Source organism: Physella acuta, unplaced genomic scaffold (assembly GCF_028476545.2).
Source record: "Physella acuta isolate Inbredline_101_S28 unplaced genomic scaffold, ASM2847654v3 ptg000079l, whole genome shotgun sequence".
NCBI lineage: Eukaryota > Metazoa > Mollusca > Gastropoda > Physidae > Physella > Physella acuta.
The window spans coordinates 3,671,377-3,697,350 of NW_026731599.1; the positions used below are offsets into that span (position 1 = coordinate 3,671,377).

Here is a 25,974-nt window from a genome sequence, read left to right on the forward strand (position 1 = left end):
TCGAAAAGAAAAGAGGAAACTTATTTTTAGAAAGCAGGAGGAGAAAGCTTAACGAAAAAGGCGTCTTATATAGCCACTTTACAAAGCTCAAAAACACTTTTTATTATCATGGCACTAAATTTTAAAACAGTTATGGATCGTCCTCGGATAATGCTATCGATGTGTGCCAGACACGAACACATTCTGCTTGCTCGATTAGGTTTCTACACACACACAGACACACACACACACGCATGTTATATATATATATATATATATATATATATATATATATATATATATATATATATATATATATATATATATATATATATATATATATATATATATATATATAAAGAGGGGGCTCCTCTTTAAGGGGCTTGGGCTTTTGCTTTACCAATGTTGGCAACATTAGCAAAGGCATTATGTTTTGTGTGCTTTTTTTAAAATGTTACTCAACAAACATGTTCTATTTCAGTCCATCTATCTCTGATGGGTACCTGACTCGTGTCATAGAAAATAAAGACGTCGTGGCATAATGCTGACCACACTATCCTTGATACGACTAGGTCACAGAAACACGATGCTACGATATGTCCCACTGAAAACCCCAATCTTTAAACACGGGGAGATTGTGTGACCTGCTGTATACCTGAAGTATTATATTCTTAGGTTATGAGCCACTTGATTATTCTGAGTTTGCTTTCCTCGCTCGGCGATGGTCAAATGTAGGACATCTATTTCAAAATGGACAAAATGGCTTTTGGCGCATTAGTATATTATTTTACTAAAGTACCCAGATTTTAAAATATTTTCCTGTAAATTGCATCTATTTTAACATTTAATATAATTTGCACTAATTTTGTATGTTTACGAGTTCGTGCGCGCATGTGCGTGTGTGTGCGCGCGCGTAGGTGCGCCTATAAATATTAAAACAGAATATTACTAACAGGTTATCAAATAAGCTGCATCTATTGTATCGCATTCAGTTACATTCAGTTACAACATCTAGTGTTGTCGACTGTTGACTGAGTAGGTCTTACAAACTGCATGCATTTCACAAATAAATGTCTTTTTTAAAGGTGTAACGGCACATTTTCTTCAATGACATTCACCAGGAATTCGGTGACAAAGCCTACAACATGCCCAGATCTAAGCAAAGAAGAGAATGGTGAGGGTGTTTACATGAAGGTGTCAAGTAAAAACGTTTTAACGCCCAGTTTAAAAACGCTCAGGAAAACTGTCAGCCACAGTTTAATTGGTCAAACATGTTAGAAGCACGTCAAAGCATATTTAACGTTTCTACATGCAGTCTCTTTTCGGCGAATACATTCAGTTTTGTCTCAACTAACTGATTTATATGAAATCAATCTGTCCTGCCGGCCCACAAAGTATGAATTAATTGTGAACACTATTTATTTAATGTATTTAATATCCATGTTAATCAATGGCTATTGTTTTTTCTAATAATTGACTGTTAGTTTTGAGGTACTGATAGGGTTCTATTGATTAAATAACCTGCTTATGTTAGGCGTATAAGCTTAATATAAGAGTTGTGTAAAATTGTGTAGCTTAGACATGCTAATTGATTACTAGATAGAAAGGTAGGCCTTACATAACGGTTCAACAGAATGTAGGTCACTTTTGTTTGTCTTACAAAAATGTTTTCGTCTGCAAAAGGTCTAAGAACTAGCTTTATATTGTCTTATTTTACGTTAAAAAGTCCTGTATCTTTCAACCAAATTCTCAAATAAAATCCTAACCACACTTCACGGTCGAGTCTACAACAGCATTCATCTATAGTATAGATTTGATAGCTATTATAATGTTAATTTGAAAAGCTATCAGACTAAATCTTAACCACTTGGTTCATGAAATGAGGAGAGCGGCTATATACTATTTATATACCATTAAACGCAGATCAAAAGTAGCATTAACGTCATGCATAGCCTAAGTAATAACAATATATTAGGAAGTAAAATAAGAGTAGCCAAAGTGCTTAATTCTAATCACATAATAAAACTTGACTTACCAAAGTTCAACGAATACTAAATGGAGTCAGCCTGAGAAAACATTACACTAGGTTTGTACTGCAGTCCATGTCAACCCATTCTCACACTAGCTAGTCAGTTACTTGCACTGACTAATCATACGAATTGTGTCGCGTGTCATTTGCATAAACCAAAGCTTGTTATATAAACAATTTCGTCATGCTACCATCTTTGGAAATAGTCGACTGTTTCAAGGAAATGTAATGTTCATGTCGTGTTTACATCAGTCGAAATAAATAACAAGGAAGCTCTGTTAACTGGGTTTCAAAACTAATTGTTAAATGTCAAAGCTACAAATTAAAGGTAAGTTTCTTGATGGCCAAGAACCGGTGTCAAACGAAAGCTACAAGTGCTAGAGTATATTCCACTGTGTGTATCAACTCGACCTACAGAAAAAGTAAACACCAGCGACACGCACTGTTGTTCCAGACGGCCCTCAGGCGTCACAAGCTCAAAAAATGGAAGTGTGGGTCCTACACTACCTGCAGCGCGATGGCTTAGACTAGGCAATCCCCGCAGTGTCTACCATCCATCTTTTTTTCTCTCTCTATCTGTCTGGGCCGATAATGGTGCTGGAACTCACGGCTAGCCCTATCTCGCGGCCCTCTGCCTGATGTACTATCTATCTTCTTTCGTCTCCACCCAATCAGCAACTACTACATCTTCACCTCTGTGTGTAACATATTGTCTGTTCTCTCACCCTGTCATCGCTAGTCTCACTGCTCCTCCCCGTTCTGACCACTGTCACAGCTATCCCTCCCCATTACTACCGGCACATCGTGGCTATGTTCACTTCTATCGCTCTCCGTCCTATTATTATTGTTTCATGTTTATTGTGTTTATTGAATTCTCTATTCATCCCTGTTTCTGCTGTTGTCACTTCTGCTCCTCCCCCTTTATTGCTGTTGTCACTTCTGCTCCTCCCAATTATTGCTGTTGTCAATTCTGCTCCTCCCAATTATTGCTGTTGTCACTTCTGCTCCTCCCAATTATTGCTGTTGTCACTTCTGCTCCTCCCAATTATTGCTGTTGTCACTTCTGCTCCTCCCAATTATTGCTGTTGTCACTTCTGCTCCTCCCAATTATTGCTGTTGTCACTTCTGCTCCTTCCTATTATTGCTGTTGTCACTTCTGCCCCTCCCAATTATTGCTGTTGTCACTTCTGCTCCCTCCCAATTATTGCTGTTGTCACTTCTGCTCCTTCCTATTGTTACTGTAGTTACTTAACTTTCACTGCATTCGAAGAGGTAATTGTAATTTCAGTCTTTTCACATTATTGATATTATCATTTTCCCTCCAAGTTTTACATTTCCCTCCACCATTATTGCCTTTTTCATGTTCTCTACGGCTATATGATATTACCCCCCCCCCCCGTCAATTACCCCCACCCCCGTATTTACCCCCCCCTGAGCAATTACCCCCCCCCCCCCTCCCAAGTTAGAATCCTAACTCTAACTCAAATTACCTTAACTTAAGGAAAAAAAAAACCTAAGTATTCACCTCAGCCTAAAAACTTAACACAAAACCATCTCTAGACATTGGTTTAAACATAATCTTGACCATAACACTAACCCTAATCCTAGCCCTGACCCTAACCATAACCCTACACCCTAGCCCTAACCCTACCCCTCGCCCTAACCCTAGCTGTACCGCTATGTCGGGTGGGGGGGGGGGCAGAGGCGTAGCGAGGGGGGCGGGGGGGACATATGTCCCCGGGCGCCGACCTTAGGGGGGGGCGCCAAATTGAAAGTTTGAGGGGGTGCAAATAAAAAGTTCGAGGGGGGGTGCAAACCAAAAGTTTGTCCACGGGCGGGGGGGGGTAATGTCCTACTGGGCGGGGATAATTGATAGGAAGGGGGGGGGGTAATTACTCCTGGTTTATGTCGGGGGATGTCCGGGAGTAATTGATGGGAAGGGGTAATGCCCTGTTCCCGTTCACTACTAATTGTTGCTAGAATCACTTGCTCTCCGATAGATTTAATTTTCATTTCACTAACCCTGCCCAATATTACTAGTTCTTTAGCACTGTGACTTGTCAGTTTGCACCCCAAATGTTGTCACTTTTCCTCCCCGCAGTCGACATTGTCACAGTCCGGTCCCTACTCCTCCAACGATTGCTATTGTAACTTTGGAGCTCCCCATCTTGACTATTGTCACCTCTGCCCCACCACACAGCCGATACCGTCCAAATAGCGGCCTCCACCTACCAAACAGCTCTGACTGGTAAATTAAAGTTTAAAGGAACACGTGACTTCTAGTTGACCTGACCCTGTAAATGTGATCTGTTTTGCAGCCACAAACACCGAGACAGGCTAGACGCGAGCCGTGATGCAATTGCGTGATGACGGTAGTTAATGTTGCTACAGGAGGATCTAGAGCTGAATCTTCATGAACAGGTTGCTTCTGTATAGGGGAAATATATCTGATGCCACAAATATCATGCGCGAAAGACGAAACTCAATGTGTAGGGACAAAGCTTGCGTGACGACTTAGAGATTTTTTTATTACAAACTTGGAAAGACGTTTCTTTTTAAATTTTCAGTTTTATATATGTGACAGTAATATTTTCTACTACCCTTAGGGTATACTTTCAATAGGCAGCTTAATCTTTTAGATCCATATTTCAGGGGGAAAAGCTTAAGATTTAAGATAGTCTTCATAATAATATACCTAGATTAGTTTGCAACGGTTTTTTAACAAAAATGAAATTATCAAACTCTGGGTAAAATTACTACAGCTAGAAACAAGATCCCCTATTTAATACTTGGCCATACCCCTCCTCCCCCTAAACTGGCCTAAATCCAGTCAGAAATAATGTTAAAGAACAGGGTCAGAAAATATTTCAAGACAAAGAACAGAAAATAATCCTAAGCAAAAAAAAAGAGTTAGAAAATTGACAAGAAGAAGAACATGGTTAGAAAATAAACCGGGAGTGATCTCCCCTAAACTTTCTCGAATATTCTAATATAACACTACAGGGGATGGCAACTCGGGATATAGACTTCTAGACATGATTTTTAATCTATTTTAAATACTCACATTTCTTAAAATAGAATATAATCTCGTAGAAAAAAGAAATGCACACCAAGTGAACGCTAAATAAAAAAGCGCATAATAGTGCGCAATATTATTAGTACTTTATAAATTTACATGCGTTTTTTGAGAAATCGGAAATAGCGTAAATAAGTACTTCCGGTCAACGGAAATTACTCAAAATTTGACAGAAGGTAGAGAATTAGCTCTTTTACTTACATATCAAATTTCATTTGACTATCTGAAATAGTACTCAAGTTATAGGCTTTTGAAAAATTCAAAATAAAAAAAGTACCACTTCCGGTTATCGGAATTCGCTCAAAAGTTGATACGGATCTGCGATTTTGATAAAATACTTATATATGAAATTTCATCAACCTAGCTGTAACGGTACTCAAGTTATCGTGTTTACACACGGACACACAGACACACACACACACAGACATACGGACAAGATTGCAAAATTATGTTTTTCCGTATCAGTGAGGTGTAAAACGTCGAGATTTGTAAAAATCTCGATTTTTTTTTTTTGCACGATTACAATACTTTCTCTATACTACGTATATACGAGAAAGTAAAAAAGTAAAAGCAAAAAAAAAAAAAAAACAAGACAAGACAAAGAATGGGGACAAAAAATAAAGCAAGTCTAAGGTCGAATTTTGTTTTTGTTGTTATTTTTTTTAAAGGGAGGGGGGGGGGAAGAATAGGAACAGTAAAGAAAATTATGGGAATGAACAGTCAAAATAAAATTCACAGGAAAAACTGATTGGAAACAAATAAGGGGAGAATAAAAAGGGTGGGGGCAGATGAAGTACAGTTCACCTGACGTGAGTTGTATAGTCAGCACTTTCATAAACAATGTAGGGCCTTGGGCTTGACAACGACGTCCAGTTTTTTTAGAGCATTTATAAGGCAAGTTCCAGTTTAGTGAATTATTTAGTAACATGTTGCTTAACTGCGAAATATTTTAAAATTTTACCACAGAGATGGGATTACATTCAAGAATGTTACGGATCATTTATGTTTCAATTATTATTTATAATCAAGCAATCAGATTTGATTATGTCCCACTCCATACAAATCTACCTCTTCATTATTAGCCACATATGTCCGAGTGCCTCCCCTCCTCATACAGTAGTCGGTAAGTTCTAAGCTCTTCGCTAAAGGTAAACGTGGGGTCAACAAGCCTGCGTTACACGGGGTCAGTAGACGCCTGTTTTTTTTTTCACCTGGTAAATTCCTAAGTTCGGTGATTTCCCTTGATTCTGGGTTTTTTATTTGGTGACCTGTTTGTTTAATGATGAAGTCATACATAAGATGGCCGATGATGGTTCTGCTTATACATGTGTTCGATTAGGGCTTTTTACAAGCTTTTATTTAACTTGCTTCCTCTATCTGTCTGTCGACAGTCTGTCTGTCTATCTGTCGTCATAGATCGAAACGCTCGACCAAAATTTCGGGCACTTCTGACAGATTCGGTTCAAAGTTGACACGTGAGTCAAGATATGAAGACAATGCAATCTGACATTAAATTTGACTTAATTAATTTTTTATGAATTGATTAAAATTGTGTCCAATTTAGTAGGCAGGATACGATTGTAAATTTTAAAAATTTAAAGTACTGACAAAAAAATTCATAAAAAACGTTTTAATAGCAAGCTTTTATGTTTTAATGCATTAAAAAGTAGAAAATAAACGACACTACTATTTAAATAGCTATAAAGAAAAGCGTGGGTCTCTTCCTAAATATTAGTAAGGGTATCCAATATTTTTGTTTATGTATTGAATGAATGAGCTAATCTTTCCCCACTAGACCTACACATTTTGAGCTGATTTCCCCTGTACGCCGTGCGATTCTTCAAACAGTGAGTGCCATAGGTCGGTCTGTACGCCCTCTGGCGATAACATATTTATATACGGTCTCTAACATGGCTATTTTAATCTTAGCCTGATACTAAAATTCACACCAAGTTTAAAAATAAATTAACCTAATTCCTGTAAAGTTTGATATATTTTTGTTGTTGCTGTTAATGATTATAATAAACCGGGAGTGATCTCCCCTAAACTTTCTCGAATATTCTTATATAAAATAAAAGGGGATAGCAACTCGGGATATAGACATGATTTTTAATCCATTTTAAATAGTTAAAGTTTTAAAAATAGAATAAAATCTCGTAGAAAAAAGATTGCACACCAAGTGAACGCCAAATAAAAAAGTGCATAATAGTGCGCAATATTATTAGTACTTTAAAAATTTACATTAGTTTTTTGAGAAATCGGAAGTAGTGTAAATTAGTACTTCCGGGCAACGGAAATTACTCAAAATTTGACAGAAGGTAGAGAATTAGATCTTATACTTACATGTGAAATTTAATTTATCTATCTGAAATAGTACTCAAGTTATAGGCTTTTGAAAAATTCAAAGTAGGAAAAGTACCACTTCCGGTTATCGGAAATCGCTCAAAAGTTGATACGGATCTACGATTTTGATAAAATACTTATATATGAAATTTCATCAACCTAGCTGTAACGGTACTCAAGTTATCGTGTTTACACACGGACAGACACACACACACACACACAGACATACGGACAGAATTGCAAAGCCCAGTTTTTCAGACTGGATTACGCATAAAACCTCTTAATTTTGATAAATCTGGATTGATAATTTCGGATGTTAAAATTTCAATTGATTTTTGTGCACGATTACAATACTTTCTCTATACTTCGTATATACGAGAAAGTAAAAATAACAAGCACAAAGATGAATAAAGTTGTTGATTAGAAAACACTTGGTTCTCTGTATGAATATATATATATATATATGTAACTAGGGTAGGCCTAGCTACTAGTTACAAATCTGATAACGAACGATAAGCCGAGACGCAGTAGTACAGTCTGATGCAACATAGCAGGTGGCTTATTGGATCGGACTGATAACAATCTCAAAGCCAACGCGTGCTATTTTGGGAAACGGTACGAGGGGATTCAGACGGCCTGTCAACTTTGATTGATAGGATGCAGATGTTATTTCACGGACTGTACGTTAGAACTGCGCAACTAGTGGTCGGAGACATCGAGTACAAGTATCGATTACGGAGGAATACAAGTACGAAGACGAGTACGGATACAAGGGATAAATAGGAGGGGACGGCTGAACTCGTTCTCTTCCCTCTTCATCGCTCGCTTTAGATCAGTCAGTCTGTGTGACATATCAAGTTGGTTATATTGTGTTAAGAAGGACAATAGACATGTGGATTCAGTTATATGAAGCCTAGTGAGGACTGTTAGGGGGTCAGTTGATTCAGACTATTATTGTGAAACATTCCTGTTGATTCATTGTGTTATATTGAAGCATTTCTTGATTCATGTAATAAAAGGATCAATAGCGAACCTGCATCTTCGAGTCTTTCTACTGTAGTCGATGTTGTGTAGCATGAGTGGTTCAACTCGTTACAATTGGCGTTGTCGGGCAGGATAGACTCGGGGAAGGTCACATTTGGCGCTGCGAGCAGGATGAATTCAACTAGACTTGCCGCTTTAGGCACCCATAGTCAACCTTGTGCATAACTGTGTTTTGTGTGTGTGTGAATTCGGACATTCAGGAACTGTGAAAATTGAGGAACGAGGAAAATTTTTTCATACACACACGGTAAGAAACGTCTTTTTTTATTTGAAGGAAATAAATAAAAGGGAAAACTGAAATCAGAATCGAGGAAATTGAAAAGAACAGAGATGAGACACCTTTCATTATCATTCTGGCTTGGTGTCACATGCTCTTTTGCTGCTGCAAGCATGTGGCTCAGTATACCCCTAGTTGTAGCACCAACTACCCTGGGGACAGCTATGGGGCTGACCACCGGCATCCAGATAATTGGCATTGGTATCTCCAACTGGGTTGTTGGACAAATACTAGGCAAAGATGACAACCAAGAGATGGATGTAACTCTTGGACACTGGAAATGTGTCATGATCTCCCTTTTGGGCAACACTATCTGCTGCATAGCTGCAACATTTTTCCTTGGTGTGAGTGGCAGACGCGGGAGTGATATTTTAGATATCGGAAAGGAACAAAAACTCCTGCTGGCCCAACAATCTGAGCCAGATGAAGAAAGCCCAGAGATAGGCAACGGTGAAGATGACCCTTTGCCTCCAGATGGACCAGGACAAAATGTGGACAAAAAGCCGATCCATATTGTGGTCCTGCCCAGTGAGTCCCACATCAACAAATTTTACGGGGACGGTGATCCAACCTTAACCAACAGGTTCAGTGAAGAGGTCAGGGCTGCCTGGGCCTCAAGATACATGTCACCAGAGGAAAGATTAAGACTGCTGATGGGAAGTATAGGAGAGACGGTCAGGGCAGAGGTAAAATGCCACGATAAAACCATCCAATCAGATCCAGATAAGGTGCTGGATCTGATTATGGAGACCTTTGGGGAGAGACGGTCGGGTTCGCAACTGCTAACGGTGTTAGTAGGCTTGAAGCAGAGAATGGCGGAGAGTGTGATGGAGTATTCACACAGAATGAACAGGGCCTTTGTCGCGGTAAAGGGCAAAATACCCGACATGGATGCGCGCCTGCTGAGGGACCATTTCATCGAGGGGCTGGCGACCCCTATGTCAAGGAGATATTTGAAAGAAGAGGTCTACAGAGACCCGCAGTTGACCTTCCTTCAGGTCAGGAACTCAGCGATCCGCATGTCCGAGGATGAGGACCAATCGAACTGTTCGGTAGACAAAGTCTCGGTGCCGGAACAGAAACAATCCCCACCCACGGGGACCGGCACGGTGGAAACCATGATGGCTCAACTGTTGGCCCACCTGGATAAGGTTAACCAAAGATTGGAGAGGTTAGAAAGCAGGTCAACAGCTGAGGATCAGTACAAAAACGGGACAAAACAGGGACGGGTTGGACAGCCGCGACCCGCCGGTCCATCGCTCCGGTGGACGGCTGATGGTCGACCAATTTGCCTGTCCCGCTCACAACCCGGACATATGGCACAACACTGTCCGGTGAAACGATCGCTCTCTGTAGGGCAGGTCAAGGCTACAGAGCGGCGAGGTTATGGCGTAAGAAACAAAAGGAAACAAACAATGAAAGAGAAATTATCCGATATGAAAAAAATGAACTGTGAAATGAACTTGAATGTTGGAAAGTTTCAAGTGAACAATTTGTTGGCTAAGAAAAATGATGATAAGGAAGAAATGGGTAGACTTAAGAATGTGATCTCAAGGTTAACCAGGAAACTGGATAGGGAAAGTTCATGCAAATTAAAAGCACAGGAGAAATGTTCATCTTTAGAGTGTCTGTTATCGGAAGAAGTAAATAAAAATAGTGGACAACAGAACAGTGTTGGCAAACTAGAAAAATTATCAGATATTGAAAAAGAACTTCAAATTACAGCAAAGTTGGGATCCATCGAACAGCGATGGGCAGCAGAATTGGCACTCTTTGACCTGGAGAGAAAATATCGCCCAGGGCAGTCCAATGGTAATGCTGACGCGTTATCAAGGAATCCTTACGAAAGACCGGGCGATGAGGAAGAAAAGCTGACAGGAATATGTGAGGTCAGAGCGTCAACAGAGATCCCTCATGGGGTACAAGTGATGCAAAACGGGCAGACCGGGGTGGAGCACATATCCACAGAGCCCGAACATATGGACAGTAGTGATTTTAATTGCCTTAATCACAAAAAGATAAGAGATGCCCAGAGAACGGATAGTGGCTTACAACCGCTATTGAAATACGTCCAGGAACAAAAATTCCCAGGAAGAAGGGAAAGAGAACAATTTGGTCGAGAAACAAAGAAAATACTGAGTCAGTGGGACCGTCTCAGTATAGTGGATGGTGTTCTCATGCGGAGAATTCATGACCAAATTGATGGGACAATACACCAGGTGGTGGTGCCTGGACAATTACGAGAAGAAGTGCTAAGGTTGGCACATGACAGGGCAGGACACCAGGGTCAGGACAGGACGCACAAAATATTACGACGGAGGTGTTACTGGCCCAATATGGAAATGGAGGTCAAACGCCATTGTGAGGCTTGTGTGAGGTGTCAGCATGCGAAAATGCCAGTTGTCAAAATGAGACAGCCATCAGGACACCTACTAGCGACAAAACCACTAGAGATTGTGGCTATGGACTTTACGTCGTTGGAGCAATCATCGGATGGGACGGAACATGTGTTGGTAATGACTGATGTATTCACCAAATGGACGGTGGCGGTGCCCACGCGAGATCAGACTGCCAAAACAGTGGCAAAGGTCTTAATAGAACATTGGTTCATCAAATATGGCATACCAAGACAATTACACTCTGACCAAGGAAGGGCTTTCGAGTCAGAAGTAATTAACCAACTGTGCAGCCACTACGGGATCAACAAATCTAGAACAACCACATTTAATCCGAAAGGAAACGGACAGTGTGAACGGCTCAACCGCAGCATGCATGATTTGCTGCGTACGCTAGAACCTGAACAGAAAAAACGTTGGCCTGATTTTCTCCCAGAGTTGGTATATCTATACAACTGCACACCCCATGCCACAACCGGTTTTGCGCCATACATGTTGCTGTTCGGACGGGAGGCTCGACTCCCTCTTGATTTGTTCCTAGGAAAAAGGGAGAGTATGACTGGCTCATACACCGCACTGGAATATGTGAATGAACACATGAGAAGAATTAGAGAAATGTACAGGGTAGTACAGGAAAGACTAGAACATGAAGCACGGCGAAGGGAACCGCCGGTACAGACAAAGGACCAGCCACTCAAACTGAATGACAGGGTATTACTGCGTAGCCACCCGTTAGGCAGAAACAAAATCCACGATCTCTGGGGACAGGAGATATGGCAAGTCGTGGAGATGCCTAAAGTAGCAGGTGGCCCCTTTAAGATAAGACCCATCGATCACGCCAAACCGGATCGGTGGGCGAATATTGCTCAATTAAAGAAATATTGGAATAGGCAAGAAGAGCAGTTACACACAAGGAAATCCAAGACAATTAGGGAACCGGAAACTATAACGGAAATTCACATACCCATCCCGGAACCATATCACCATCAACAGAACAACCGCGATACACAAGTGGAGGATAACGGCAACAAAGAGGATCCCGTTCCTTCCAGAAGCAGAGAGACAGTAGACCATCAGATAAGTGGTCCGCGGAGAAGTTTGAGGAACAGGAGGAAGACGAAATTTTTTGTCAGCAACCATCAAGTCTTTCATGGTCGCGCTGGTATGAGAACAGACGGTTCAAAAAGCTATAAAAGTGAACTGGTGAAGGCACCAAACGAAAAGGGTGGATGTGAATTCTAGAACTGTTTTGTGTCTCAGGAAGACGATGTGGACACAGTTGATATGTGAAATAGGTATAACTGTCAATCGTATACGAATGGGACGTCGTGGACAGTGAGTGGAACAATAAAAAATTTTTACGATTGTGCGATTGACTTTGGAGGAGTGCACCTGCCAGGCGTTGTTTGTGGTTGAAAACACACAAAAAAAGGCAGGGGTGGATGTAACTAGGGTAGGCCTAGCTACTAGTTACAAATCTGATAACGAACGATAAGCCGAGACGCAGTATTACAGTCTGATGCAACATAGCAGGTGGCTTATTGGATCGGACTGATAACAATCTCAAAGCCAACGCGTGCTATTTTGGGAAACGGTACGAGGGGATTCAGACGGCCTGTCAACTTTGATTGATAGGATGCAGATGTTATTTCACGGACTGTACGTTAGAACTGCGCAACTAGTGGTCGGAGACATCGAGTACAAGTATCGATTACGGAGGAATACAAGTACGAAGACGAGTACGGATACAAGGGATAAATAGGAGGGGACGGCTGAACTCGTTCTCTTCCCTCTTCATCGCTCGCTTTAGATCAGTCAGTCTGTGTGACATATCAAGTTGGTTATATTGTGTTAAGAAGGACAATAGACATGTGGATTCAGTTATATGAAGCCTAGTGAGGACTGTTAGGGGGTCAGTTGATTCAGACTATTATTGTGAAACATTCCTGTTGATTCATTGTGTTATATTGAAGCATTTCTTGATTCATGTAATAAAAGGATCAATAGCGAACCTGCATCTTCGAGTCTTTCTACTGTAGTCGATGTTGTGTAGCATGAGTGGTTCAACTCGTTACAATTGGCGTTGTCGGGCAGGATAGACTCGGGGAAGGTCACATATATATATATATATATATATATATATATATATATATATATATATATATATATATATATATATATATATATATATATATATATATATGAATGTTACGCCTGCTTATGTGAGAGGTTCTAGCACTACTATTATACTCTGTCTAGCCAATGGACACCAGCGAGAAAAGTCTCAAAGGTATTTGAGAGGTGTATAAATTCATTTAAAAAGCATGCACAGCGTAGTTACAATTAATATGGTTATAAAATCCTGCCTGTCTGGTTTTTTTCGGACTTTACTAAAGATTGGATGTATTTGATGTTTATAATATTTTCGGTAACTAAATAAAAATTTAAAAAAAAAGCAAAAACAATTTGGTTTTCACGTGTAATGGCGACATAAACAATGGCATCCTGCTATTGGATAGGCCGCCATAGATTTTATTGTACACATTGTAAGCTAAAAATAGAAAACTAGGTCATGGGGTTTTAAATTTGCATTGTTATTTAAAAACTTGATCTTCAAAGTTTTGTAAACAAATAGTTAATATTAGTTATCGATCACTAAGTTACTGTACAGCCAATCAATATTTGTCTTACGAAAGTGAAACATCCGGTTATAACTTAGGCTTTATGAAAATAAATAGAAATGTAGCCTTAAACTCAACAAATTATTTTCAAGTTCTCTGGATTTGCAACTTTTATAGCATTTATTCTAAAAATATAAAATTTCTAAATTAATTTTAGGCTTAAGTTTTTATTTTTTAATTTTTTTTACGGTCTAAATCTAAAAAGCACGTTTTTATTCCATGTCAACAACATTATGGAAGGAATCTCGTCAACTCGCTGGTGTCCACTACTAGTTCATTCTAAAGTGCGACGAAATCAAACTATCCAAATGACTTGATAGAAGACGTTACTCAACTGTCTCATTCATTTCATAATACTAATACATGCAACAACTTGTACAAATTATATTAATACTTGATTACAAGTAGATTTCGACATCACCCCAAGACTACTAGAACAAGACTCTATTTTAACTTCTTTCCCGGCAACAACGAACTCACACTAAAACGTCACTTTCTTGCGTACCGCGTCACACTTTCACTCGTTCAATACACGGTCGCACCATCAATCATGCACACCAATTTGCCTAGTCAAACATACATCATAACAATGAGTGTGTGTATGTGTATATATGTGTGTGCGTGTGTATTTGTATAAACGTTGTAGTTTAGGTATTTACTAGAATACCCGTCATCCGTTGGATAACTGTGGGTTTCGGGGGTCATCCATCAAAAAACATCACGTCTGTCACTCAGAGGCATAGCGACACTTCCCGGCGCCCGGGGACAAACTTTTCGATTTGAACCCCCCCCCCCCCCCCCGCAAGATTTCGATTTGCAACCCCCCCCCCCACTCAAACTTTCGATTTGCACCCCCCTCTCCCTTTCAATTTATTTTTCCAAACCATTTTGGCGCCCCAACATATGTCCCCCCCGCCCCCCTTCCCCCCTCCACCTCCCCCCGCCTCCCCTTTCCCCCCCCCCCCCCCCCCCCCGCCTCCCCTCCTCGCTACGCTACTGCAGTGTCACTTATCGTCACAAAAAAACAGACCCCACATTCAAAAATATGTTTTTTATCTTTTAAAAACACCGAAAACACCGATTTCGGACTATCCCTTCATATACTGACGTCACATGTGACCTACTCAACTCTACTTCACCTGCCCAGTGTCCCGCCAAGTCTCAGACAACATGTTTTTATCGTTTAAAAAACGATTCCAGCCGAGCATGTCTCTGACCACACTATCCTTTCATATGCTTAGGACAAAGAAACAGATGAACTCTACTTCACCTGCCCTGTATCCTGCCAAGTTCAGATAGGCAACTTTATCATTCACATCTAAAAAAAAAAATTGAAAAAAAAAATATCATTGACATATTGGTCTAGAACCTGTGCCACCCGCATGAGAGCCGTCTACACTACCAACTTAGCTATTTACTCGTGACGTCACAAACGAATTTTTATACTATACTTTGAGTCTCCTTATGCAACTTGATTTACGCGCATAGATCTAGATTCTAGATGTATTAAGGCCTGAAATAGATTCTAGATGTAGAATTTACATTAAGTCTAGATCTAGAATTTACATTGAGTCTAGTGACCTAGATCTAGGCTAGATCTAGATCTAGGCTAGATTCATAACTTTCCTTCGACAGCTGATCTTTAGATCTAGAGAAATTTATCGTAAAACTAAATGAAAAAGACAGTTGAAAATTGATATAAGTGTTGGAACGTAATAAATACAGCAAACGGACGTATTGTTAAAGTTAAAGCCGACAGAAAATTAGCTTTAGAACGCGTTAAACATTGGAATGGGAACACAATCTTCTTCGATAGACCGCCATTATCGATGTAAAAAAATAAACACATCATGTGACGTCACTGTTTCCGTCGAGTCTAGTGGCTTTTCAAATCTTTTTAAAAAATTGTGGTTAGTATACCTATGAATAAATCAATAAATTAATTAACGTCTTTAAATAAATTTGTGATTAACAGTCTGTCTGCATTAAAAAATAAACCGGTAGTGATCTCCCCTAAACTTTCTCGAATATTCTTATATAAAACAACAGGGGGTGGTAACTGGGGATATAGTTGTGATTTTTAATCCATTTTAAATACTTAAACTTTTAAAAATAGAATAGAATCTCATAAAAAAAACATTGCGCACCAAGCAAACGCCGAATAAAAACGCGTATAATAGTGCGCAATATTATTAGTACTTTAAAAATTTACATTAGTTTTTTGAGAAATCGGAAGTAGCGTAAATTACTACTTCCAGTCAACGGAAATTACTCAAAATTTGACAGAAGGTAGAGAATTAGATCTTTTACTTACATGTGAAATTTCATTTATCTATCTGAAATAGTACTCAAGTTATAGGCTTTTGAAAAATTCAAAGTAGGAAAAGTACCACTTCCGGTTATCGGAAATCGCTCAAAAGTTAATACGGATCTACGATTTTGATAAAATACTTATATATGAAATTTCATCAACCTAGCTGTAACGGTACTCAAGTTATCGTGTTTACACACGGACAGACAGACAGACAGACAGACACACACACACAGACATACGGACAAGATTGCAAAATTATGTTTTTCCGTATCAGTGAGGTGTAAAACGTCGAGATTTGTAAAAATCTCGATTTTTTTTTTTGCACGATTACAATACTTTCTCTATACTACGTATATACGTAGTATACGTAGTATAGAGAAAGTATTGTAATCGTGCAAAAAAAAAAATCGAGATTTTTACAAATCTCGACGTTTTACACCTCACTGATACGGAAAAACATAATTTTGCAATCTTGTCCGTATGTCTGTGTGTGTGTCTGTCTGTCTGTCTGTCTGTCCGTGTGTAAACACGATAACTTGAGTACCGTTACAGCTAGGTTGATGAAATTTCATATATAAGTATTTTTTACATTTAACTACCATTGTACACGGATGTGCTAATTGATGTATCGACATGTGTTTTTTTTTCTATATATTTACAAGTTAAGTGGCTTCTCTCCGCATGTTAATCACACCTATTAGATCGAGTATTTGCAACGATGTATCAGAGGAATTTTTCTTTGCCGAAGTGTGAGGTTAAAAATAAACTGTTCAATATATTGGATGTGAAACAAACCAAAAAATGTAAATAGAATTTCATCAACCTAGCTGTAACGGTACTCAAGTTATCGTGTTTACACACGGACAGACAGACAGACAGACAGACAGACACACACACACACAGACATACGGACAAGATTGCAAAATTATGTTTTTCCGTATCAGTGAGGTGTAAAACGTCGAGATTTGTAAAAATCTCGATTTTTTTTTTTTGCACGATTACAATACTTTCTCTATACTACGTATATACGAGAAAGTAATTATTCTCTACCTACATACTATTTTACAGCTCTCCAGATAGAGTAGAACATATCACAATACTCGATCGGACAAACAAAGAAATAAATATTCAAACATGTAAACAAACTTGACTTTTAGTAGTATATAGATAGATGAGTTGTGATTGTCGATTTATGTATATTTTCTTATCCAGTGCCGACACTAAGTCGTGTGTCACAAAGGATGTAATTCCCCCCCCCCCCCCCACCCGCAACAAATATTTGTCGGTTTGGTGTCACCCCTATCCCCTGCTATTTTGTTATATTAACTCGACAAAGCATTTTTTTTCGTGGAATAGTATCACATTGTGCGTACAAGCAACCCCTTCCTCGCCTTCTTGGATTTTTTTAGTGACAGACAGATTGCTAGTGTAGACGAAGAGCTAAAAGACACATTTTTAAATAAAGCGGGAGTAATCTTCCCTATTGTGGAGGGCAACTCCAGTGCAGTCGTGATATAGATATTTTTAAAAAATCAAATTTCAAATGCTTAATTTTTTTTAAAAGAAATAGAATCTCGTTGAGAAAAGAATTGCGCACCAAATGAACAGCAAATAATGTGTGTATAATAAGACAGAGAAATCAAATTAAAAATAAATTCTAATGCGTTTTTTAAGAAATCAGAAATAGCATAAATTACAACTTCCGGTCGATGGACATTACTCAAATTTTTTTGAAAGAAAACTGAGAACTAGTTATTTTACTTATATGTGAAATTTCGTTTATCTAACAGAAACAGTACTCAAGCTAAAGGCTTTTAAAAGAACCGAAAGTAGAGTAAGTTCCACTTCCGGTTATCGGAAATAGCTGAAAAGTTGATACTGAACTATCAATTTGATGTAATATTTATATATGAAATCTCGTCAACCTAGCTGTAACGGTAGTCAAGTTATCGTATTCACAGACAGACAGAGATACACACAGACATGCAGACAAAATTGCACATTTTTTTTTCCGACTCAGGGAGGTAAAACGTCGAGATTTGTGAAAATCTCGATTTCGATTTTTTGCACGATTACAATACTTCCTCAATACTTTTTATACGGGAAAGCAAAAAGGAAAAAAGTATAAAGAGGTAAACCCGGTGAAATATAGAGATAAATCTAACGTGTTTTTTGTCAGTTAGTGCGGAAAGGTAACAACGGTTTGAAGCAACTGCAAATGTTTACGTACGCTCTGTGGACATTAGCTTGGTTACTAGCTCAATGCCATCAACCTCGGCTGTGGACATTAGCAATGGTCACCAGCTCACGGCAATTAACGTTGGCTGTGGACATTAGCAATGGCCACTAGCTCACTGCCATTAACCATTAACAAAAAAAATCGAGATGTTTGCAAATCTCGACGTTTTACGACTCCCTGGGTCGAAAAAACATAGTTTTGCAATCTTGTCCGTACGTCTGTGTGTGTGTGTATGTGTGTGTCTGTAAACACGATAACTTGAGTACCGTTAATTTGATGAAATTACATATATAAATATTATATCAAAATCGTAGATCAGTATCAACTTTTGAGCGATTTCCGATAACCGGAAGTGGAACTTTCTACTTTGAATTTTTCAAAAGCCTATAACTTGAGCACTATTTCAGAGAGATAAATGAAATTTCACATATAAGTAAAAGATCTAATTCTCTGCCTTCTGTCAAATTTTGAGTAATTTCCGTTGACCGAAATTAGTAATTCTCGCTATTTCCGATTTCTTGAAAAACGCATGTGAATTTATAAAGTACTAATAATATTCCGCACTATTATGCACATTTTATTTGGCGTTCACTTGGAGTGCAATTCTTTTTTTCTACGAGATTTTATTCTATTTTTAAAAGTATTTAAAATGGATTATAAATCATGTCTATATCCCGAGTTGCCATCCCCTGTTGTTTCAGATAAGAATATTCGAGAAAGTTTAGGGGAGATCACTCCCGGTTTATTTTTTTGCACAATACTTTTTTACAATACTTTCTTTATACTTTGTATACGAGAAAGTAAAGAGGTTCATTTTCCAAACGTATCATTTTAAATAGCGTCATGTGAAATGTACAAAATGTATCATTCCTTTAAAAAAAACATTACATGGGGGGGGGGGATACTTTTTATTGGTTTGTTTTGGTGTTGGAAAAAGAAATAATTATATAATTAGCAACATTACAATATTTAGATGATAAACCCAATCAAAAGTTGACCAACATTACAATGACATTTACTTCAGATGATAAACCGGATGTAAAATAATAATAATAAAACACGTAAGCAGGTGTAAAAAGTTCAATTCGATTCCCCGTTAACTTCTCCCCACCTTAACCCCTCAACAATTATGCCAACATTACAATGATTTGTGCCACGCGTAAGCCAACACCTAAAAAGTTTTATTAGTGATGGTGAAAGGTAATGGTAATACATGTATAATTACTATAATGGAAGCAACTGACTGTGGGTAATGTCCTACTCCAGTATTTGTATGTGGAAGCGGCTCAATATGCAGTGGAAGGAGAAACGGACAGGGGAGTGAGCAATTGACGGAGTGTACGTGTTGGGGGGGGGGAAGGTAATGTAGGTGGAAGACGGGGAGGAGGGGGGGGGGGGTAAATGGCAAGGAATAATGTAGAGCTCCCAAGTTAATGTATGGTGTAGGGGATGCGTTTGTGGGATAGATGTGGGGTATTTAGTAACATTCTCTTAGTTCTGACGTGAGTGTACGTCCAAAATTGTATAACGCATAAAAAGTAAGATGTATTTCTGTCTTGATGCTTTCACTGTTCACAGATTTTGTTTCTGTTAGGTTAGCGCGTTAAAGCAGGGGTGACTGTGTAGTGTATGGGGGTGTCATTTTTTCAAGTTTTAGTTTAAGTGGTCAATGGCTTTGACAACATTTACTCCAATTTAAAACATTGTCCCTCTGACATGAGACACTGAGCAAGCCCACAAATAATATTGTGTAAGAATCAACATAAGCCTCTCGTTGGCAGCTAGACTCAGGTTAAAAACATTGAGCAAGATTTCGATGCTGGCATTTGATTGCAGGAACCTGGTGAGTTACAGAAACCTTTCTCATCTACACTAGTTTGGGGCAGGGCACTGTGCCAAACGACAGTACGAAGGTTATTTGGTGCATTTTACTGGGAGTTTGTAAATCCGAGTTTTTATGTTTTGGCGGGTTTTTATTTTTTTAAAACAGGTAGAATGCTCTGATAGCGAGCCAGACAGGTACATGTTGCCTGGGTTTATAAATTCACTTGCAACACGTCTGGAATCATTCTCACCCCAACGTCAGGTAACTGTCTCACTCCCAACGTCAGGTAACTGTCTCACTCCCAACGTAAGGTAACTGTCTCACCCCAACGTCAGGTAACTGTCTCACCCCAACGTCAGGTAACTGTCTCACTCCAACGTCAGGTAACTGTCTCACCCAAACGTAAGGTAACTGTCTCACCCAAACGTAAGGTAACTGTCTCACCCAACGTCTGGAATCATTCTCACCCCAACGTCAGGTAACTGTCTCACCCCAACGTCAGGTAACTGTCTCACCCAAACGTAAGGTAACTGTCCCAACGTCTGGAATCATTCTCACCCCAACGTCAGGTAACTGTCTCACTCCCAACGTCAGGTAACTGTCTTACTCCCAACGTCAGGTAACTGTCTCACTCCCAACGTCAGGTAACTGTCTCACCCAAACGTCAGCTAACTGTCTCACTCCCAACGTCAGGTAACTGTCTCACCCCAACGTAAGGTAACTGTCTCACCCAACGTCAGGTAACTGTCTCACCCAACGTCAGGTAACTGTCTCACTCCCAACGTCAGGTAACTGTCTCACCCCAACGTAAGGTAACTGTCTCACTCCCAACGTCAGGTAACTGTCTCACCCAACGTCAGGTAACTGTCTCACCCAACGTCAGGTAACTGTCTCACTCCCAACGTCAGGTAACTGTCTCACCCCAACGTAAGGTAACTGTCTCACTCCCAACGTCAGGTAACTGTCTCACTCCCAACGTCAGGTAACTGTCTCACCCCAACGTAAGGTAACTGTCTCACCCCCAACGTCAGGTAACTGTCTCACTCCCAACGTCAGGTAACTGTCTCACTCCCAACGTCAGGTAACTGTCTCACTCCCAACGTCAGGTAACTGTCTCACCCCAACGTCAGGTAACTGTCTCACTCCCAACGTCAGGTAACTGTCTCACCCAACGTCAGGTAACTGTCTCACCCAACGTCAGGTAACTGTCTCACTCCCAACGTCAGGTAACTGTCTCACCCCAACGTAAGGTAACTGTCTCACTCCCAACGTCAGGTAACTGTCTCACCCAACGTCAGGTAACTGTCTCACTCCCAACGTCAAGTAACTGTCTCACTCCCAACGTCAGGTAACTGTCTCACCCCAACGTCAGGTAACTGTCTCACTCCCAACGTCAGCTAACTGTCTCACTCCCAACGTCAGCTAACTGTCTCACTCCCAACGTCAGGTAACTGTCTCACCCAACGTCAGGTAACTGTCTCACTCCCAACGTCAGCTAACTGTCTCACCCAACGTCAGCTAACTGTCTCACTCCCAACGTCAGCTAACTGTCTCACTCCCAACGTAAGGTAACTGTCTCACTCCCAACGTCAGGTAACTGTCTCACCCAACGTCAGGTAACTGTCTCACCCAACGTCAGGTAACTGTCTCACTCCCAACGTCAGGTAACTGTCTCACCCCAACGTAAGGTAACTGTCTCACTCCCAACGTCAGGTAACTGTCTCACTCCCAACGTCAGGTAACTGTCTCACCCCAACGTAAGGTAACTGTCTCACTCCCAACGTCAGGTAACTGTCTCACTCCCAACGTCAGGTAACTGTCTCACCCCAACGTAAGGTAACTGTCTCACCCCAACGTAAGGTAACTGTCTCACCCCCAACGTCAGGTAACTGTCTCACTCCCAACGTCAGGTAACTGTCTCACTCCCAACGTCAGGTAACTGTCTCACCCCAACGTCAGGTAACTGTCTCACTCCCAACGTCAGGTAACTGTCTCACTCCCAACGTCAGGTAACTGTCTCACCCAACGTCAGGTAACTGTCTCACCCAACGTCAGGTAACTGTCTCACTCCCAACGTCAGGTAACTGTCTCACTCCCAACGTCAGGTAACTGTCTCACTCCCAACGTCAGCTAACTGTCTCACCCAACGTCAGCTAACTGTCTCACTCCCAACGTCAGGTAACTGTCTCACCCCAACGTAAGGTAACTGTCTCACTCCCAACGTCAGGTAACTGTCTCACTCCCAACGTCAGGTAACTGTCTCACCCAACGTCAGGTAACTGTCTCACTCCCAACGTCAGCTAACTGTCTCACCCAACGTCAGCTAACTGTCTCACTCCCAACGTCAGCTAACTGTCTCACTCCCAACGTAAGGTAACTGTCTCACTCCCAACGTCAGGTAACTGTCTCACCCAACGTCAGGTAACTGTCTCACCCAACGTCAGGTAACTGTCTCACTCCCAACGTCAGGTAACTGTCTCACCCCAACGTAAGGTAACTGTCTCACTCCCAACGTCAGGTAACTGTCTCACTCCCAACGTCAGGTAACTGTCTCACCCCAACGTAAGGTAACTGTCTCACTCCCAACGTCAGGTAACTGTCTCACTCCCAACGTCAGGTAACTGTCTCACCCCAACGTAAGGTAACTGTCTCACCCCCAACGTCAGGTAACTGTCTCACTCCCAACGTCAGGTAACTGTCTCACTCCCAACGTCAGGTAACTGTCTCACTCCCAACGTCAGGTAACTGTCTCACCCCAACGTCAGGTAACTGTCTCACTCCCAACGTCAGGTAACTGTCTCACTCCCAACGTCAGGTAACTGTCTCACTCCCAACGTCAGGTAACTGTCTCACTCCCAACGTCAGCTAACTGTCTCACTCCCAACGTCAGGTAACTGTCTTACCCAAACGTCAGGTAACTGTCTCACTCCCAACGTCAGCTAACTGTCTCACTCCCAACGTCAGGTAACTGTCTCACTCCCAACGTCAGGTAACTGTCTCACTCCCAACGTCAGGTAACTCTCACCCCAACGTCAGGTAACTGTCTTACTCCCAACGTCAGGTAACTGTCTCACTCCCAACGTCAGGTAACTGTCTCACCCAAACGTCAGGTAACTGTCTCACTTCCAACGTAAGGTAACTGTCTCACTCCCAACGTCAGGTAACTGTCTCACTTCCTAACCCCAATGGTTGGGTGTGACTTAATTTTGCAATGGGGCCGACTTTATTTGGGGTGGGGCAGACTTACATTTGGGGTGGGGCAGACTTACATTTGGGGTGGGGCAGACCTACATTTGGGGTGGGGCAGACTTACATTTGGGGTGGAGCAGACTTACATTTGGGGTGGGGCAGACTTACATTTGGGGTGGGACAGACTTACATTTGAGGTGGGACAGACTTACATTTGGGGTGGGACAGACTTACATTTGGGGTGGAGCAGACTTACATTTGGGGTGGGGCAGACTTACATTTGAGGTGGAACAGACTTAACTTGGGGGTGGGACAGAGTTATATGTGGTGTAAGAAAGACTAATCTGTAGGAGTTTAACAGACTTTTAAGTGGTGTGGGAGGTGGGAGAGACTTAAAATACATGCTGATTTAGCATAATGGTGGAATATAATGTTAGGTAGCGACAATTTTACAAGAGAAAACAGAAAACTTGCAGATTTTGCTGAAGACTAGATGGATCAAAGGAAAACTTATTTTAGCAAATGAAGCGACTAGCTGTCTCTCACTGTTTTACCCAATGATATTGCCTTTTAAGTTGTGATTTCTATTAGGGTTAGCAAGTATTAACCCGGACTAATTGTTCTATGTTAATGTTCTATGTTAGGTAAGTGCTAATTTTTGTTTTACATGGTCATAAATCGATGTAAGAACTCTCTCACATACTCTTAAACAAATGTCAAGGTTAAAACTAGAAGCACTTCCATTCTACTATTTAAATGTTGATAACCATCTCGAAACTGGCTTTCAAAAGTAACTACATAGGAGAAAATCAATGTATTTTGATGTAGTTAACAATGTACAGAAGGTTCTGATGTTTGTAAACATGTGAGTGATTTCTATTATGAGTGCAGTGATTATTAAAATCTGTCTTGTAACGCGGCCAGCCCGACTTTCAGCGATTACATCAACGGAATTTACAAGAGCTCTCTACAGAAAAAAAGGCCCGCTACAGAAGGTCCACTTATTACAACAATGAACTCGTTTATCTTCATCTTTCATGTTTTCATTGATCGTTGTTACGACGGGTGTGTTTTCTAGTTCTGTGCAGTTCGCAAACGTTTTTTGATTTGTGAGAAACTGACTGTATCGTTCAGTTACCGCGGCAACTAAAAGCCTTTAGCGATTAGGTTTGACCTTCGACACCTTGAAATAAGAGTACAAGAAGAAAGAAGAAGGGGTGAGCGATGGAGTTTTACAATCACCAGTTAAGTTGATTGGGCGAGAGGGGAGAGGGGGTTCAATAAACTACGTGACAACAACGTTTGGGCAGACGCCGTCGTAGAGAGAGCAAACGAACGAACAGACGATCAATAGAGATGTCTAGACATCCATTTCACCAATCCCTAAGGAGGGGGGGGGGGGTAGGGAGAGGGGCAGCCATTTGTAGTACGTTATTTGTTAACGAAGGCTACTCGCATTGTGTAGCTCTGAGAGAAATAATGACCTGACGGTGGAGACAAGCCAGTCGTAGTCCGGGACGTGTAAACAACCGGCAATAGCCCGGCTCCTCATTGGGAAATTCCGGCTAGGGGAGAGGTTGGATGTTTCTAGAATGTCCACCGTGGAGCATTGATTAGTCACTGTTGAGAGATCCCAATTTCTTAAACGAATCAGATTCTTTTTAGAAACACCGCCTATATGTAAGTTTGGGTGATTTGAGACAATCAATATAATAAACTACTTCTAGTTCCCCCTTTTTCTCTCTATGATTTATTTTGCTGTTTAAAAGGCACTTTGAACTGGCAATTAGATGTTACATGGGGCATTTGGTTAATTGGAGGATAAAGTAGAACAAGAAATAATAGGACGACTGGTATGAGACGGCAACTATTTCCAAGACAGCGGCCAATTGGTACAGATCTCTATTAAACACTTCGACTCAAATAATAACACGCCTGTTACAGGGGTTTAAGTTCAGGGTAAAATAAGTGAATATGATGGGGGCATCCAGCACATGCTTTTCAAACATATTACTATTTGCTGAAATCTAAACGTGAATCGTAAAGTGAAATGGGTATTTGTCTATCTAATGGCTTAATCTAAACGTGAATAGTAAAGTGAAATGGTTTTTGTCTATCTAATGGCTTAATCTAAACGATAATCGTAAAGTGAAATGGGTTTTTGTCTATCTAATGACTTAATCTAAACGATAATCGTAAAGTGAAATGGGTTTTTGTCTATCTAATGGCTTAATCTAAACGATAATCGTAAAGTGAAATGGGTTTTTGTCTATCTAATGGCTTAATGCAAACGTGAATCTTAAAGTGAAATGGCAAGATGAAAGAAACGAAGTAGTCAATAGGCTGAACTAACGATCTTCAATCAACGTTCTTCTTTTTTTTCTAATTTTTATTTACGAGTTTAAAAGTTTAATAGTGAGAGAGTAGGGAGAAGCATAGATGCACTAAAACTTGATCATTATTAATTCATTGGGCCAGTGCGTGCGGAGACGCGTGCACTGACAAGTAGTATTGTAACTATAGAAGATGTATGTTTATAAATTATACACTAGTATAGATCTGGTAGCTATTATTTCTATTTA

The 25,974-nt window shown here is 40.4% G+C and overlaps 1 protein-coding gene across 2 annotated transcripts in view; it reads right to left on the reverse strand.

The window, feature by feature from the left end:
* LOC131956209 (matrix metallopeptidase-21) overlaps positions 1-25,974 on the reverse strand; it is a 77,153-nt gene that overhangs the window by 50,468 nt on the left and 711 nt on the right. The window contains exon 1 of one of the 2 annotated variants that reach the window (XM_059320629.1): positions 2,015-2,437. The exons of the other annotated variant lie outside the window; for it this stretch is intronic. The gene's annotated coding sequence lies outside the window, so the exon portion shown is untranslated. Of the gene's footprint in view, positions 1-2,014; positions 2,438-25,974 lie in introns of those variants that run through there. 2 annotated transcript variants of the gene reach the window in all.